Source organism: Boleophthalmus pectinirostris, unplaced genomic scaffold, assembly GCF_026225935.1.
Source record: "Boleophthalmus pectinirostris isolate CB_2022bp ecotype Guang Dong unplaced genomic scaffold, ASM2622593v1 HiC_scaffold_14, whole genome shotgun sequence".
NCBI classification, from domain to species: domain Eukaryota; kingdom Metazoa; phylum Chordata; class Actinopteri; order Gobiiformes; family Gobiidae; genus Boleophthalmus; species Boleophthalmus pectinirostris.
Window position 1 is genome coordinate 18,377,544 of NW_026571047.1, and position 18,037 is coordinate 18,395,580.

Below are 18,037 nucleotides of genomic sequence, written 5' to 3' on the forward strand. Positions count from 1 at the left end.
GGAGCACTTCCTGTATTACCACATAACATCACAAGGTGGAACAGAGCATTTCCAGTTTCATGAACTCAGCCTAAATATGTAGCCTTTTTGGGTTAAACATGTGTGAAAGAAACAAAACACAGGTATGAATGAATTAATTAATTATTGCATTTATATAGCACCTTTCATGACTCCCAAAGCACTTTACAGTTCATTATTCATTCACTCCACACTTGGCGGTGGAAAGCTACACAGCTGCACTGGGCCAGACTGATGAAAGCACGGCTGCTAATCTGTGCCATCAGACCCTCCGACCACCGATCATCACCGTCACACGAAATCCACTTTCTTACTGGGCAATGTAGGTGAAGTGTCTTGCCCAAGGACAATGACCCCAGCCTCCTATGGCACCTGGTGTTCCCAGTGGCCTCCCACCCAAGTACTACCCAGGCTTCTGAGATCTGATGGGATTAGGCATTGACAAGATGGTATGGCCACATCTCACCTCATGACGTCACAATGTGGAACAGAGTGTTTTCTGTCTGAAAGAAGAACTCAGCCGAAATATGTAGGATGTGTGTGTTAAACATTTGTGAATGAAACAAAACACAACTTCAGGTACGTTTTTGATGAGGAAGCAACATTATAACATGATCAAAGAACAGGTTGGGCTTTTAACAGCCAGATAAAAGGTACTTCATGTAAAGGTGTTATGTAAGCAAAGACTGAATTGAACTGGCTCAACTTTGTTTCTCACATCTGTAACTGTTTTACTCATGTTTTGGTAATCTATCAAATAGTATTTTTAATTCTCCATGACTATGAATAAGAACCTTATATAAGTATGACTCATATCACAATATAATGAATCACATATGGGAGTCCTGAGAGCATTACTGAACTCAACCTTGAAAAAAAAGAAAAGAAAAAGAAAGAAAAACAGTTGCAAAGGTTTTTAAGATATGTCAAAAAATTTTACACAATTTTCTGTATGTTGTAACGTTGTTTCCTCATCACAGACAGACCCTGAGTTGCGTTTTGTGTCTTTAACACATGTTTAACACACAAACCTGCATATTTAGGCTGAGTTCTTCTTTCAAACAGAAAACACTCTGTTCCACATTGTGATGTCATGAGGTAATACAGGAAGTGCTCTGCTGTGTTTTTATACTCCGTACACCTTCACATCATTTGGATCATTTCAGCTGTGGAATTTCTGACCTCTATTAAACAAAAGATAAACTGATAACTTGAAACTACAGCTTCATGACATCACAAGGTGGAACAGAGCATTTTGAGGTTTGGAGATGTGGACAGATAATAAACCACAGTTACTCAAATATGTGTGAGTGAAACAAAACACAACTTCAGGTGCTGTACGTTTTGAGGAGCTAACAGCATTATAATATGTCTAAAATCATACAAGTTGGTTTTGCGTAATATAGGATCTTCAATTTAGTGAATAAAAAAAACATAGCCCAATGTGGAACAAAGATAATCCAAGGATCCGTGACGAATTTCATGTTCTATTTTTAAACAAGAAATTCATATTTTGACAATCCGCCCTGCGTCAGTGCTTTCAATTCTCATTAAAAAGGTGTTTCGACAGCAGCCTGCTAATCGATGTAATATGTTCAGATGTTTGTCAAATATAGCCCCATAAACGCTCATATGAATCAGGATTTGGAGGTTGATTTATTTAACAGAAAAGGTGCCACAGTTCTCACTCTGCTTGCGTCAGCGACAAATACAACCTCTGGCCACAGCTGTATAGCCCTCGTCAAGGTCGCCCTGTTCTGCACCAGAAAGCACGCCTTAATTAGCAGTGGCACAGTGGATTATGGGTGCATCCTGATTTGGTGACCTGAGGAGACTCAGCGGAGGGGTAAGATCAGGCTGGAGTCTTGTACTAATCACAAAGACGATAAAGGCTAGAAAGGGTTCAACGTTTTGATAATTAAAGCTGCAATTTAGATTCACATTACTATTTCTGTTTTGTTTGTTTTTTTTTTTAGCTGAAATCTCCAGGGTACGTGTGTGTTTGTGTGTTTATAATTGAAAAATATAATTAAAAGAATTGGAATAAATAAATAAATAGAGTAATAATAAAGATGTAATATGTAATTTTCCTGGGGGAGGATTTGCTATCTGCTTGTTTCTATGGAAATCTGGAATGTTTCACAGTATTAAACGTGTCTATGTCCATGCAGACAAGCACCAGGCTAAAATACAGGTCACATCTGTGGAGAGGTGACCCTGCTTGCAGTAAGGATGTTTTTGAGGTCATTTTAAGAAAAAAAAAACAAAAAAATCTTGTATTTGAATAATTGCAAAAAATGTTTATTGCCTTTGTGGAACATTCCAGCTAAAGCATCTATATCATAACTCCACTCACTAATGGGGCTGTCAAAAGAAAATTCAGATAATAAACAATACGAAAACACGTAAACAGTTATCGAGGTATCGCAGGTAAAAAGTCACAATCACAGGACAAAAATGAACCTTTCCTGAAGCTTTAGAATAACCTTGAGCTGTATCAGAACAAATGTAAGAGCAAATAGACGACCATGGATCCCCTATGGAACCGACCTGGACGACTGAGACACAGATATAAAGCCACATGTGATATAAAAGAAAGTACGATTTAATGTTGAAAATGACAATTGTAACTTTCCTGAGGGAGGATTTGCTATCTGCTTGTCTCCACTGTAATCTTATTTTTTTGCCTGGAATGTTCCACAGTATTGTATTAAACGTGTCTATGTCCACGCAGACAAGCAGGTGGCACCACCAGGCTAAAATACAGGTCAGATCTGTGGAGAGGTGACCCTGCTTGCAGTAAGAATGTTTTTGAGGCCATTTTAAGCAATGAACACTTCGTAATTGAATAATTGCAACAAAAGTTCAATGCCTTTGTGGAACATTAAACCATCTATGGAGACCCTCCACCAGAAAAGTGACACTTTTAATGAAAAGAAATATACACCACCTCGTACAAAACACTACACAGCTCTCCTACTTATAGGGGTAAATAATTATTCATTTCATACAGCAACAAATCTAATTACTTTCCCAAAATAAGTAAACTGCAAGAACACCAATGTACTTTTTTGCTTTTCCACATTTTCTACTTGGTGTCCAAAAATGTTTGTGTTTCTTCAGCACAACACCTCAGATTTTTTTGTTTTGGAAATTCTCACTGATGTCTTCCTTACTTCTTACACAACAACAACACAACTAAGAACAACATGTACAATATTGCGTATGTACTGCGTATTGTATCCCACTCATCATGTGTCACTGCATATACAGACTGGATTGTTTACTTCACCTCTGAATGGTCATAACATGGAGGGAAATGAATTATTTTTATGGTAAGAATTCAGATTTCACAGATTGTTTGATTTTTGATCAGTATTAAGTTCACAGTGTACATTTTTAACACAATCAGGTGAAGACGATTGAAACACTACTATGCTGTTAAAGGTGCAGTACGCAACTTTTCTGGAAACAGCTTTTCTTGTGATGTTATTGCTTTGTCTGAAATGTTTCACAGTATGGCATAAACCTTTCTATCAGCAGGGAGACCAAACCAGGGCTAGTTTCTGGTAAGATCTGTGGAGAGCAGTGTTGGGAAGGTTACTTTTAAAATGTATTCTCCTACATATTACAGATTACATACCCCAGAATGTAGTTTGTAATGTAATCCATTAAATTACTTAAAGCAAGTAATGTAATCTGAATACTTTGGATTACTTGATTTGCTGTAGAGAAGCAAAGATGAGGAAATCTTCACATATGATGTTTTGTCTGCTAAAAGACAGTGAAAAGTCCAATCTTTACTTAACCATATTAAAAATATTATTGATAGAAGACGAGGAGACACGGTCCGTGCAGCACGATTTAGTCCTGTTAAATCCTGTTTTAGTCCTCTTTTAGTCCCGGTTTAGTCCTGGTTTAGACCTGGTTTTAGGCCTGTTTTAGACCTGGTTTAGATCTAGTTTAGACTTGGTTTAGTTTCCGGTAATGAGTGGAATTATTGAAAAAAAAAAAGGGGGATATAGCCCAAAATGTGAAAACAGGAAAATACCACCGTGTAATCCATTTATTTCAACAAAGTAACTGTAATGAAATTACCACTCACTGAAACAGTAAATGTAACTGAATACAGTTACTCATACTTTGTACTCTGATTATGTAATGCCGGTACATGTAATCTGTTACTCCCCAACACTGGTGGAGAGGCATAGTCAGATAGTCAGAATGCTTTTTTTTTCTCAGTATTTTTGAACTATAATACTAAACGTAACTGAATAAATGAAAGGTGATCTGTTTAATGCCATACTATGAAATATTTGAGACAGAGTAATGACACATCCATTCGAAAAGTTACATCGTGATAATCTAATTCATGATGTGTTTGAGGACATGAAGATTGCTGATCCAAACGCAATTCCAGTATATATTTTAAAGAATTCCGAAAGGTCTCGGCCATCATAAACATCATAAACATTTGCATATATCCCAATACGTTACACAAGAGCTTTCGTCAAACAGCAAAAAGGCATCCAAACATTGACAAACAGGTCCAGAGCAGTGAGAGACAGCAGCTCCTCCGTGCAGCTTCAGTGATTAGCAGGTGCCGCTGTGATTCACTCGCCTTAAATTAGCTCCCCCTGATAGAGACCCCCCGGGAGCCCCGAGCCTGGATACTTAAAAATGAAGCATATGCTGATCAAGTTATGTCTTCAGATGTTTCGCAAAATTGACTTATTTCTTTTTAGCTTTTAATCGTGTTATAATGTTATTCCGTCATCCAAAACATACATGTACAATACAGTGTAGTTGTGTTTTGCTTCATTCACACTTGTTTCATTAAAGGTCCTGCTGTATATTATGCAAAACTGACTTATGAGTCATGTTATAATGATGTTACCTCATCAAAAACAGACCTGGAGTTGAGTTTTGTTTCATTCAAACATTTGAGTAATCCTTTAATATTAGTCGGTCATCTCCAAAGCTCAAAATTAAAAAAAAAAAAAAAAAAACACAACTCCAAGTTCAGTTTTGATAAGAAAACAACATCATAACATAGATCAGAAAACAGCGTAATATAGGCTCTTTAAAAGTGAATTAAAGACAGAAATGCATAATGATTCTTGAAACCAAAAGGTGGAAGAAAAGGTTTGACCCGATGACCTCTGCAATGGCCGCTCTGACAGTGACGGACAGTTGAAGCTAATCACAGGGCTGTCTGGAGCTGGTGAAATAGTGATTGGAGCTTGGAGCCCAGTAAAGATTGGATTGGATAGTCCCAGGCCATGCCAATACTAGTGTCAGTAAACAACCCTGAGTGTGCACTTCTTTAACAAGCTGGAAATGGCACAAGTAAAAGTTTCATTGAGGTGTGAAAAAGAAGCAAGAAGAATGAGGTATTGTTAAGGCATTCTCACTAAATAAGTGTCCAAGGACAAGTTCACTGTTATTCACGGATGTTTTAAATAGAGACTGAATCATAACTCCACTCACTAATGGGGCTGTCAAAAGAAAATTCTGATAAAAAACGATACGAAAACTAGTACAAAAACAAGATACTCATTTGAGCAGATACTGATACTAAAAAGTCACAATCACAGGACAAAAATGAACCTTTCCTGAAGCTTTAGAATAACCTTGAGCTGTATCAGAACAAGTATAAGAGCAAATAGACGACCATGGATCCCCTATGGAACCGACCTGGACGACTGAGACACAGATATAAAGCCACATGTGATATAAAAGAAAGTACTACAATTTAATGTTGAAAATGACAATTGTAACTTTCCTGGGGGAGAATTTGCTATCTGCTTGTCTCCATGGAAATGTAAATTTTTTGCCTGGAATGTTCCACAGAATTGTATTAAACGTGTCTATGTCCATGCAGACAAGCAGGTGGCACCACCAGGCTAAAATACAGGTCAGATCTGTGGAGAGGTGACCCTGCTAGCAGTAAGAATATTTTTGAGGTCCTTTTTAAGCAATGAACACTTGTAATTGAATAACTGCAACAAAAGTTCAATGTCTTAGTGGAACATTCCAGGCAAAGCATCTATGGAGACCCTCCACCAGAAAAGTGACACTTTTAATGAAAAGAAGCATACACCACATTGTACAAAACACTACACAGCTCTCCTACGTATAGGGGTAAATAATTAATCATTTCATACAGCAACAAATCTAATATCTTGCCCAAAATAAGCAAACTGCAAGAATATCAATGAACTTTTTTGCTTTTCCACATTTTCTACTTGTCCAAAAATGTTTGTGTTTCTTCAGTACAACACCTCAGATTCTCACTGATGTCTTCCTTACTTCTTACACCACAACACAACAGAGGACAAGATGTACAATATTCCATTTAATGCTGAAAATGACAATTATCTAAATAAAGATGTTATTTATTATTATTATTATTATTATTATCAGTATCTATGTGACGGCTTACACGTAAAAAAGGGAAAACAATATAGGGTTGAGAAACACCATGGCTTTTTACAGAATCAACAACTGAAGCACCAAATGTTATAAATTATCAGCTGCGGTTGGATCGTCTTAAGTTTGGATAGAGGATTTTCACGCTCTATGGTCCAGTTCCAGCCCCGTCTGGATTCAAACAGAACATAGAAGGGACTGGCTGGTCAGGCAGTCTTTTTTCTTATAACCTGGTATAGCTTTCTACACCGGCTGTGTTATATATCAACCTTTTTCACTGACAACAGGGAGCAAATCAACTCAAGGTTCTTTGCAGTAAAAGGCTGGTCCACTCTGGGGCTCCATAAACAAGCGTTTCTCACAACCTCAGGCCAATCACATAAATATTCAAACTCTGGTCGTAACATACAGCCTACAACACAAGCCCACAGTAACACATGCTACCGATACACACACACACACACACACACAGTCCAAGCTCCAGAGATCTTACACACTAATAGTAATTTACATAAAGCAAAGCCATACAAAATACAGTAAAGAATGTTGGTTAGAAATAAGGCTACTCAATATATTGCAATCAAATAGAAATCACTGCAATTATCAAGTCGCAAAGGCTGCAGATATTTAAGTAAGAATGTAAAAAAATCAGTATTTTAATTAGAAATAGACTCATATATCGGTTGTCCCATACATCAGGTCAATATTTGGACTTTTGAGCGTAACAGGTATTGGTCTTAAATCTTCAGCACAGGTCGATATTTTGTTTTACTCGACCTGCTGCCTAAAGAATTCACATAAAGCTTTATTTGAAAATTTAACACAAATAGACAGAAGCTCAAAACATGATTACACTGCTCTGTTGAAGGTTTATGGCCAAACAGGGACTGGACTAATAGTTTGTAATAAAAATTTGATGATGATGAGTTTGTCGCAAATTAAAAGTACATCATTTGGTGAAAATAATCAAAATCGATCTTACATATTGACTCAAAAATATTGGCAGAGCTCATCGACCAACGGTTTCTCTGGAATCTAAACAATCATTATCAGCATCGGGGATGAAAAGAACAAATCAGTCGATCTGTAATTTCTGTAATTTCTTCTGGGCTTCTTGTTTTCATCTATCAGTTGACTTCAGTCTTCTCTTAAATGTTAATACAACAACAACAACTGTAATATTTGCTAGAAAAATCACAATTTCTTTTTCCTAAATTTGTGCAGTTAAAGTCGTACATGTAGCCTAATAAGTCTAACAGCTGGTTATTTTTGTCTTACTTTGTTATAGGGATGGGACAAGATTTTGTGAGACAATGTTTTTATCTGTTTTTTGTCCAATATAAATGTAAAGTGCTAGTGAGTTACACCTCCTTGATAAGATGTAGTTCCAAAACTCAGTGATAAAGCAACGCAGACAACAAAAACATTAAATAAAATGCATAAAAAGTATGCACTGGGTCACACAATTTATTTATTCCAACTTATGCCAGAATCGTCTCGTTCTCATGGACCCAATCTCGTGTCGTTTTGTGGGAATTGTGTCTTGTCCCGTCCCTATTTGTTACATAAAAGACAAAAAGACACTTTGTAGTTTTTGAAAATACTATATGCATATCCAAACGTGCAATGCTTCTCCTTCTTCTTCTTCTGCTTGTTCATTCTGCTATTAGTGTGAAAATCCAGCAGTAAATCAAAGCATAAACTCGTCCCATAAAACTATTGGGTATACTACAATGCCAAAACAAATCTACTCATAGCCTAGTTTATAAACACGTCAATTATGCGTTCAGTATTCTCTCTGAGCAGCACACGGATGCAAAAATGTGTCGACCAATAACACCATTATTCCTCCAATGACAGTGAGCTCTTACGCGTGTGCAAAACCAGGTTATTGCTATGGTGAATTCAAATGATCCTGCTCCTATTCGCTCCACTGAGTTGTAATGTTGTTCCCACTAACTCATTTAGAGATTATTGACTATCCCATTTCACTGGTCAGGACGAATGGTGGCTAATTTATCGCTCACATATATGGGCTAGTTGTGCTGACCGCTTTGCAGCCGAAGTTGAAGGTTGCAATAGCGCTGCGTGCATGTGTTTGATATGATGCTGGCGTTTCCAACAACACACGAGCGCGTAAAATGCACTTGAACGTATCATTTGCGGATCATCTACTCCAAACATGGGTACGCTCGTTCTCGTGAAAAGCCAAACGCACGCACCGAAACGTGGATGCAAAAACAAAGGGCTGTAACTTACCTTCCACTCGGTCCAGAGATGCCATCGCCTCGTATCCTCAAATCTGGAGGTTTTTTTGCGCTCACCCCCGGGCTAAAGGCGATCTCTTTTGTGTCAAGAAGCCGGTGGATTTGTATGAGTCTGTGTTCACGTGCAGCGCGGACAAACACGTCTCTTGTAGACAACTGAGGAACACATCTGACGGCGCAAGAAGAAACCCGATCACTACAGTCGGTGTGGGATGCTGATGATGCTGAGGAGGAGGTGGAGAGGATGTTGTCGCGGGAATAGGACCGTTTCTCTCTCTCCTCTCTCTCTTTTTCTCCGTTATAACGAGAGCCTGTACGCACGGCCTGAGTCACCGTGTGTATTTACAGACGAGAGCGAAGGCAACGCGCAGGAGCAGCCCGGGAAGTCGATACACGATGTATGGATGGAGGGCTGGGGGTTATGTCACAGTGGGCAGAGCTGTGGCTGATAAGTATGGGGGTCTGTGGTGGTGAAGCGCAGGCTACAGCAAGTGAATTTTAAAGAGTATAGCGGATAAAATGGATGCACACTATTTATTTGTACCATGTTGACTGCTGTGGAGAAGCATAGCACAGTTTTGAATAAACTAATTAATGTGGGCCTCATACATTAACCTTCCACTATTATTATATTTTATATTATATGGGCCATGTGGGCTGTGTTATGTCAAGTTTTGTTCACACGGTTCAGTGTCAGACTACAAACTCATGTGGAGTCTAAAATGTATGTATGATTCTTAACTGCTTAAACTGCCTTTTGTGAGCTTTAAGTCATGTTATAATATTGTTACCTCCTCAAAAACATGCCTGGAGTTGTGTTTTGTTTCATTCACTGAGTAATAATAATAATGCATACGTTTTTTTTTTATATAGAGCTTTTCTGGACACTCAAAAACGCTTCACAGATCATTATTCATTCACTCCACACCCAGAGATGGTAAGCTACTATAGCCACAACTGCCCTGGGCCAGTTGTGGAATTGGAAGAAAAGCTGCCAATCTGCGCCATCTGCCCCTCCGACCACCACCAACACTCACGCGCACACCTTGTGGGTGAAGTGCCTTGCCTAAGGACACAAGGAGTGTTTGTGACTGGCACCCCCTGTGGCACCTGATTTTCCCAGTGTCTCCCATCCAAGTACTAACCAGGCCCAGCCCTGCTGAGCCTCTGAGATCTGACAAGATCAGGCTTTGGCAAGGTAGTATGGCTTCCCAGCAATCCTTTTAGGCTGATCTGTCTACATGTCCAAAACTGAAAATGCTCTGATCCACCTTGTGATGCGATGAAACAGTAGTTAACAGCTCCTTTTACCTTTTGTTTAGTAGAGATTGGCAATTCCGGGGCTGAAATTATCCATATGATTCTACATAACTTCGTGCTCTACACTGTAATATCTAATAAGTACCTTACTTGAAAAAATCTAGGAAACCGATTGCCTTCAAAAATCTGAAAGTGGACTGTGAATCTAAAGCTGATCTTACAAGTAATTCCTCAGTGTAGTGTACAGTAAATTCCTCTTTCATCTAACTAGACATAGGAAGTTAAGTGTACTTTCGTTTTTATTCACAGAACTCATGTTGTGAAGCTGTGCCAACTTATCAGTCAGTTCCTCAAATGTGAAATATGTAACCTTTACTTTAAGAGTAATTTCATCTTACTTGGTAAAACCATGGAAATCGCTTGCTTTGAATTGAGCAAGTAAATGTTACTTATATAGACAATTTAGAGTAAAAACAGGTTCTATTCTACAACAATGCCATTTAGATCTGCATCAGGTACACAAGGGTTTAAATATTTATTAAAAGCAGTAAAGTAGTAGCAAAACTTTTGTTCAGGTTCAAAAACACATTCAGCAAGTTCAAAATACAACAATATAAAAAGTAACAATAAAATAATATGGCGCGGTCATGCCATTTCAACCCGCACTTAGGTGTCAAAAAATTTTGGAAGAAACAAAACAGGTGTACAGTTGTAATCCAGCACAGACTCAATGAAGAGAGGCTGGATATAGAGAACAGAGGGAGGATATAGAGACCCTATATCCTCCCTCTGTTCTCTGTATCCTGTTTACACAACAACGCTTATGGGTAAAAATGACAAAATATTTTATAGGAAGTGCCTTTCATATAGACGGTGATGGCGTTTTTGGGGCATAAAAACGCAAAAATCTGAAACCACCCTCCAGAGTGGAAAAGCTGAATAAGCCCAGCGTTTCCATCTACACTGCCCAAGATGCAAAACTCTGGTCAGATCGGTTCATGTCTTGTACATGTTTACATCACATACATCACCACCTAGTGTTACCACCTAGCCGCGTGGCATGCATACTCAATCGAATTCAACACACTTTTGCATTACCATATACATGCAGATTTCCTCCTGAAAACGCTTGTCTAAACGTGGAATAAAAAGTGAAGATGCGATGCCACTTTTGCGTCTTCTGTTTAGATCATATAAACATCGCCATAGAGACTGGATGTAAAGACTGCTTTCGGATCATTCGGGAATGAATGGCGGCTGTAGGAAAACAGGGAGGTAGCAAAAGGAGATGGACTCTTGGCAATAATAAGTCACTTAAAACACAAACACTCCAGGCACTCCAAAGAAGTAAAAATCACATGAGGAAAAATATAGTTAAAAGGCCTTTATTTAAATGGCCAAAGCCAACATGTTTTGTCCAACCTGGTCTTCATCAGGGCTTAGTAGCATCACTGTTGAAGTTATTTGTCTCATTCAAGTTGACCTTAATCTAACTGACAAGTAATGTGCTTTTGTTGGCATGAAAGTAACTGTTACTTTACCACAATCTTTAAGAGCCACAAATTCATAGCTGTGAGTAAAGCAAACTAGCTAAATGCAAGTGAAGCCAAGTGTTAGATTTTACAGTGTATCACAAACTGTACTGGGAGATGGCTACTCAAGGTGTGATCCAAAATACTGTGCAAACCATGCTGGCCCTGCCCTATATGTTCTCTGTTATGGGTCTGCATATTACAGACTTTTGGAGGGCCTTTCCTGCATTGGGTCATGGCTACCTTTAAGATCCGAGTTCTCTGCAATTGTGGCTACTTATATCCTCCAATGGACCAACAAGTCTTTTTATTGAGTTAATTACAAAACAATTTATCTTTAATTTATTCTAATTTCACATATGCGAGTGAAACAAACCACAACCCCAGGTATGTTTTTGAGGAGGTAATGACATTATAATATGGCTTAAAGCTCACAAGAGTAAATTTTCACGTAACATATGACCTTTAAGAAGACTCGTATGGTCAGTATCGAGGATGTAGTACAATATTGGGTCATAGCATTTGAACTTTGCTGTGACATGTCTTATAATTTTGTACACGTTTGTGGCCATGCACGTGTTGCACAACTGCTACTTTTATTTGACTTTATTCAGTTTTAATTGTATTGTTTATATAATTATTGCCTGTTTGATGCTATCTGTAGGCTTTATGCCATTCAGATTTCCCGATTACATGCTCAGTTACCGTCAAAACATTTTTTCTAAATCAAATTGCGTCAATGGAGTTGGCAGGTCTGGACTTGACTCTGAGCCTTCCACATTATGACCAGGCCGTGAGCTGTAAAAATATTTCTCCTGTACAGTTCAAATCGCATCAAAAATCACTTCACTTTGCATGTTATGTCTAAATAACCCCAGGAATTATTATTCTTATTATTTGGGGTTTGTGTTTGCTTTTAAACATGAAAGACCAAAGGCTCAAATACAGTGGATCACGTAGTTTATTTTTAGACAAAGAAGATTGACCGAGCATCAATGGCTCTTTACTCAAACGCTTATCTCAGTGCGGATGAAGGATACAAGAGTCAAACATGGAAAAATAGCTCAAGTTGATGTACAAGTCAACAATGTTTTCCTCTTCATTATAAAAAGTGAAGTGTGTTTTAAAGGTGGTGTTAGTTCAAGAGAGGGTCCGCAACCTCTTTGTCTTCATGGAGATGTTAATGCTTTGGTTCAAATTGTCCACAGTATGGCATTAAACTAATCTGTCTTGCATTTATCCAACTGCAGGTGTTATTTATTCCTCAAAAATATCTTAAAAAACATACATTCTCCACAAATCTAACCTGTAGTTTGGTTTACAAGACTACATGGAGATTCTTCTTGATGGATCCTCAATAAGACAAGTTACACAGTGCACCTTTAAAGCAGACTTAATATGCAAAATCCACTTTTTAGAGCTTTTGAGCTGTTGTTTTCCTTGTTTTCCTTCACAACAAAACACTTACAATTACATACAGACAGCACATAGCAGATTTATTTTGACCTTATCCCCTAAAAATAATAAGTTATATTCATAGATTTTTCTTTTTTTTCTTTATTTTTTTTTTCAGGGTCGCGGCCTTTCTGTCACAAGAAGCCTCTGTGAACACTCTGGGCAATTTGGCAAGTGCCTCACTCAAGGATACAATAACAGCATGTGCTTCAGGACAGATTTGACCCGGTGACCCTCTGGTAATAATGCATCAGTTTTATATAACACTTGTCTGGATGCTTTATATTAGCATTATTGATTCACTCCACACTCGGTGGTGATAAGATACTGTTGTACCCACAGCTGCCCTGGAGTAGCCTAATGGAAGCAAGGTTGCCAATCTGCGCCATCAGCCCCTCTGACCACCACCAACATTCACACACACATCCCTTTCATACAAGGCAATGTGGGGGAAGTGCCTTGTGTAAGGACACAAGATCCAAGGGAGAATGCTCAAATACAAAGTATGACAAGTTTCAATCAAAAGTATAGAAGATCAGATACAACCTGATACTGAAACTAGTATCAAAAGTAGATACTCATCTGAACAAGCATTAGTGCTAAAAAAGTCAGTTTTAGAATGATCATAAGCTATATCAGACCACCAGCACTAGCAGAGGTGGGACATTGTTGTGCAAGTCTCAAGTAAGTCTCAAATCTTTGACCTCAAGTTCGAGTCAAATTCCAAGTCAAATACAGGCAAGTCCAAGTCAGGTCTTGAGTCACTGGCCCATAAGTCCAAGTCGTCTCCTTTGAGCATCAAGTCATTTCAAGTCTTTAAACCAAAGTACCAAATAGAGCTTAGATTTCTGCAATTTATATGAATTTTAAACAAAATTATACTTAAAAAGTCATGATGTATTTATATATGAGTATTTATATAACAGTTGTCGAAATGCAAATTGTTCATTTTTAAATGTCTTAACAAAATCTTACTGTGAATTGCTATGGTCAGAATAGAAAGAATTCAGATTTAAAAGTGCAGATATTACCTGGTCCCCAAAGGGTTGACCAGAATTTGTATTCACCCTGTGTGTCTGTGTGTGTGTGTCTGTGTGTCTGTCCACCCGCGATAATTCCACCATTTATGTATCGATAGTCACCAAATTTGGTACGTGGGTCAAGCCCCCGTGCCCAATGCCGAGGTCATTTGAGGTCACACGGGTCAATTGAAAGGTCACGCCATTATAAAGGATAGGCAGTTTCGGCAATTTCTGAACCATCTCATGTGTGACCAATATCACACAAATGTTCATGGGCACTGTACAGCTAGACTGTGGGGAAGCTGGCCCAAGTGGTCGAAGTAGGAGTCGGATGAAACAATGTCCCGTTACCAAAATTTATTTATTACATCCTTCACCGAGTAGTGGGCAAAATTAAATTACATATTTACAAAAATAACTGTGCTTAACTCAAGCAAAAGCAACAGAAAATAACGAAACAAAAGAAAATACCCCACGTGCCCCCGGCTGCACTGATGGTGAACCTCCCACTGATTACACTGCCTCTCCTTTTATACAGCCCAGAGAGGAAGTCCCTCCCCTTAGGTTTACACCAACTCGCAGGTAAAATTCTTGCACCTTCCTTGTTTTCCTGGTGTTCTACCTTTGTTTATCGTACGAGGCCTAAATCCCCTTTTAAACTAAACAGTGCTCCAACTCAACTAGAAACACTAAAACCAAAATTCTGAAAACCAATTTGATAAAACAAAGAACCAATTCTGAGGCTTCCCTCCACATGGTCTGGGCCAACACCTCCCCCTGAACCTATAAATATGGCTGCCGAAAGACACGCCTCCTCTTTGTTTCCAGACCATGTGGAGTCACAGGTAAGGTGGTAAGTTTAAACAAAAGGATATAACCAAATAAAATGAATTTAAAGTAACTGTGTGAATGTGATCAATTAAACTAAACAAAGACTAAATAAAACAAACCCGGGATAGTCTCATTTAGCTGTTTAGTTGATATAGATGTAAATGAAATAAAGTGAAAAGAAATGGGGACAAAGGCCCTCTTTGTCACATAGACACATTACATTGTGGATATAGCAATCATGTAATATGGGCTGGGCTCCTCATAAGCTGCTTCCGTGGTGATGAACTGCCCCCACCGATGCCTCATGGGGGACCAGGTTGTTACCTCTGATTGCACTTGTTTTGCCATGTAGTCTGCACTGAAATGGGGGGGATCATGTTCTATGAGGTTCCCACTTTTTTACTGCATTGTACTGTATTGTACTGTATATTACTGTAGTACATTTGAGGATACCACATCACAGTACTTCAGTTACATCCAAAGTAACAGACAGAGAAGTGGGAAGGACATTTTCCAGTTTGTTCCTGTAAAATTATGCACCGCATTTATCGACTAGTAGGATAATCAGACATAGACTAGTATATGCCTATGAACCACTATGACACCTACATAACACAAATATAAGACCCAGTATATAAATATATTAAAAAGTGCTATGATTTAATGTTGAACATGACATTCTATTATCTTTTTTTTTTTTTTTTAATTATTGTGATATCGGAATCGGTATTGAGTATTGAGTCTATTCCTTAGTATCGAAATCAAGTTGGATTTTTTGTATCATGACTAATTCCACTACAAACATTTGAATAATTTTGCAAATGTTCTGTAATTCCCACAGTTAGTTAGCCTATACCATGTCAAGATTCATTAATGACTTATTATAGGTTATATTGACACTGGGATTAAAATGGAAAACTCAGAATGGAAAACCCAATATGCAACAAGTGCCAAAGGTCATTCTAGACTTTGCTGAATAATACATCCAATTATGAATCCCAAAAAATCCTTATAATTCAGTGTGATTGGGCGACACAATAGAGTATAATTTCTTGCTCTTCTCATTCGTCCGAACTTGAATTTGTCCTAATTGTTCTTCACAGCAGTCTCAATAATTATAGTTATCATGAGAGAATTTTAGTTTTGCCTGTGAAAGTTTTAATGTCATTTGATATTTAATGAAACAGACTTCAAAACATCCAAGGTTAATCAAGACTACCTTTGTACAAATTACACCGAGGCTTAAGAAATGAGTTGAAATACACTTATAAGTAGTATAATGTTACCCTATATTACACAGAATTGAGTCTTGTGATCTTTAAGCCATGTTGTAATGTTGTTACCTTCTCAAAAGCATGCTTGGAGTTGTGTTTTGTTTCATTCACACATGTTTGAGTAATCCTATAGGCTATTATTAGTCTGTCTACATCTCCAAAGCTGAAAATGCTCTAGTCGTGGGTCATAGCAGGTGAACTTTCCTCTGACAGATCTTATAATTTTGTCAGACATTTGTGACCGTGCACATGTTGCTACTTTTATTGACATTTATTGATTTTATTTTATAGTTTAGTTTATTTAACTGATGCCTGTTTGACATGATCCTTAGGCTTTATGCCATTTCCTGATTACATGCTTACATGCTCAGTCATCGTCAAACTTTTTTTTTTAATCTAAGCGCGTCAATCATGTATCAAGTATTTCATCAAAACAAGCTGCAAAAACATCTGATGAAACATACAGTATGTTCTTTCAAACAATATTTATTCATGTTTATATGTTTTTCAATTCATTTCTCATTCATCTGCATGATACTTGAACCTCAACCAATGCATTTATAGGCATATTAAAAAACAATATAGAGATACTAGTATTCAGTTTTGTCTCTATGAATTACCTGTACACTTTTATTAACAACTGACTCAGATAAGCCAGTTAAAAGCGCAACTAACAACAAGTACTTTTCCATCTTGTTGACCTCTTCGTTCACAGTGACCAATAAGGCCTTGACTGAAGCTCCAACAATGTCTATACCGATCTGGAGTTATGTGTTGACAGCTGCGAATAGGAGCTGGGCACGGGTGGGAATGTGGTCTGAGCCAAAGTGGAAAAACACAGGAGAGTTCCGCACGTCCCACACGCCGCAACAGCACTCAAGTGACCACAATATAGATTCATCAACTGTTGCTATAAATACTTAAAGGACTTGCACTTGATTTTAACTTGTCAAGATAAATGCTCTTTTAATCATGTTTAATATTGTAAAAGCTGCTAAATAAGAAAAACATGGAGACTGTAAACTATACTCTACTTATTTTCCATGGCATTTATCAAGTAATAACTGATACAGAAGATTCTAATAGGACCATCTTTTTATCTAATCAACCACATTTTCACAAAGAATCATGGGTGTGTTTTCAAGGGTAACAAAAAAAGCTAATAGTAAACAGAGAACTGTACAAAAACAAGTGCATGACACTATTCTAGGCAGCTGTTTGTGTGTCATGTGCATGGTGAAGTGGGCAGGGCAAGTTCACATCACATCACTGAGGACTCCTCTCCCCTCTCACATAACTCCTTGACCGTTACCATTAGGTAAGTGTTATAAAGTCCCTCTGGCCTGGAAAAAGATATACAAAAAAATCCAAATTCCAAATGTCATTGCCTCTCACCAGATAAGCTCAGTCCCCTGCTGTTGTTTTTCATTTTAATGTCTTCTTTAAATGTATGTTATGTATGACTATCGATCTATACTGGAACTTCCATGTTGAGTTTCCCTTCATATTAGGATGACATCAACATTAAAGTTTGTTAAGGTCTTCATTTATCCAGGCTTGGGGCTGGTTCAATGACTTGTGTTAGTTGCACATAAACATCTCGTCTATTTGGGGCATGAGCCTAATGATCCATTCAAACAGAATGATTTCAAATGCCAAACGCAAGCAAGAAAGAACCACTTACACTTAACATTTACTGTAAAAAGACAATACAACATTAAATGAAATACATAACTAAAACAGTTTATTGTCAGCTCAAATATGACATTAGATATAAGTAGTTAGTGCAGTCATTTGCCATTTCCAGATGTTGTTAGAGGCTCGCCATTAACTCCTTGTGTTTTCATACTATGTTTGCTTTACTCTCTTCAAAATTACACTGGGATCTGCTGGGACCTTTGTTTGACTTTTCAAATTAACTATTCTACTCTACTTTACTCTATTTA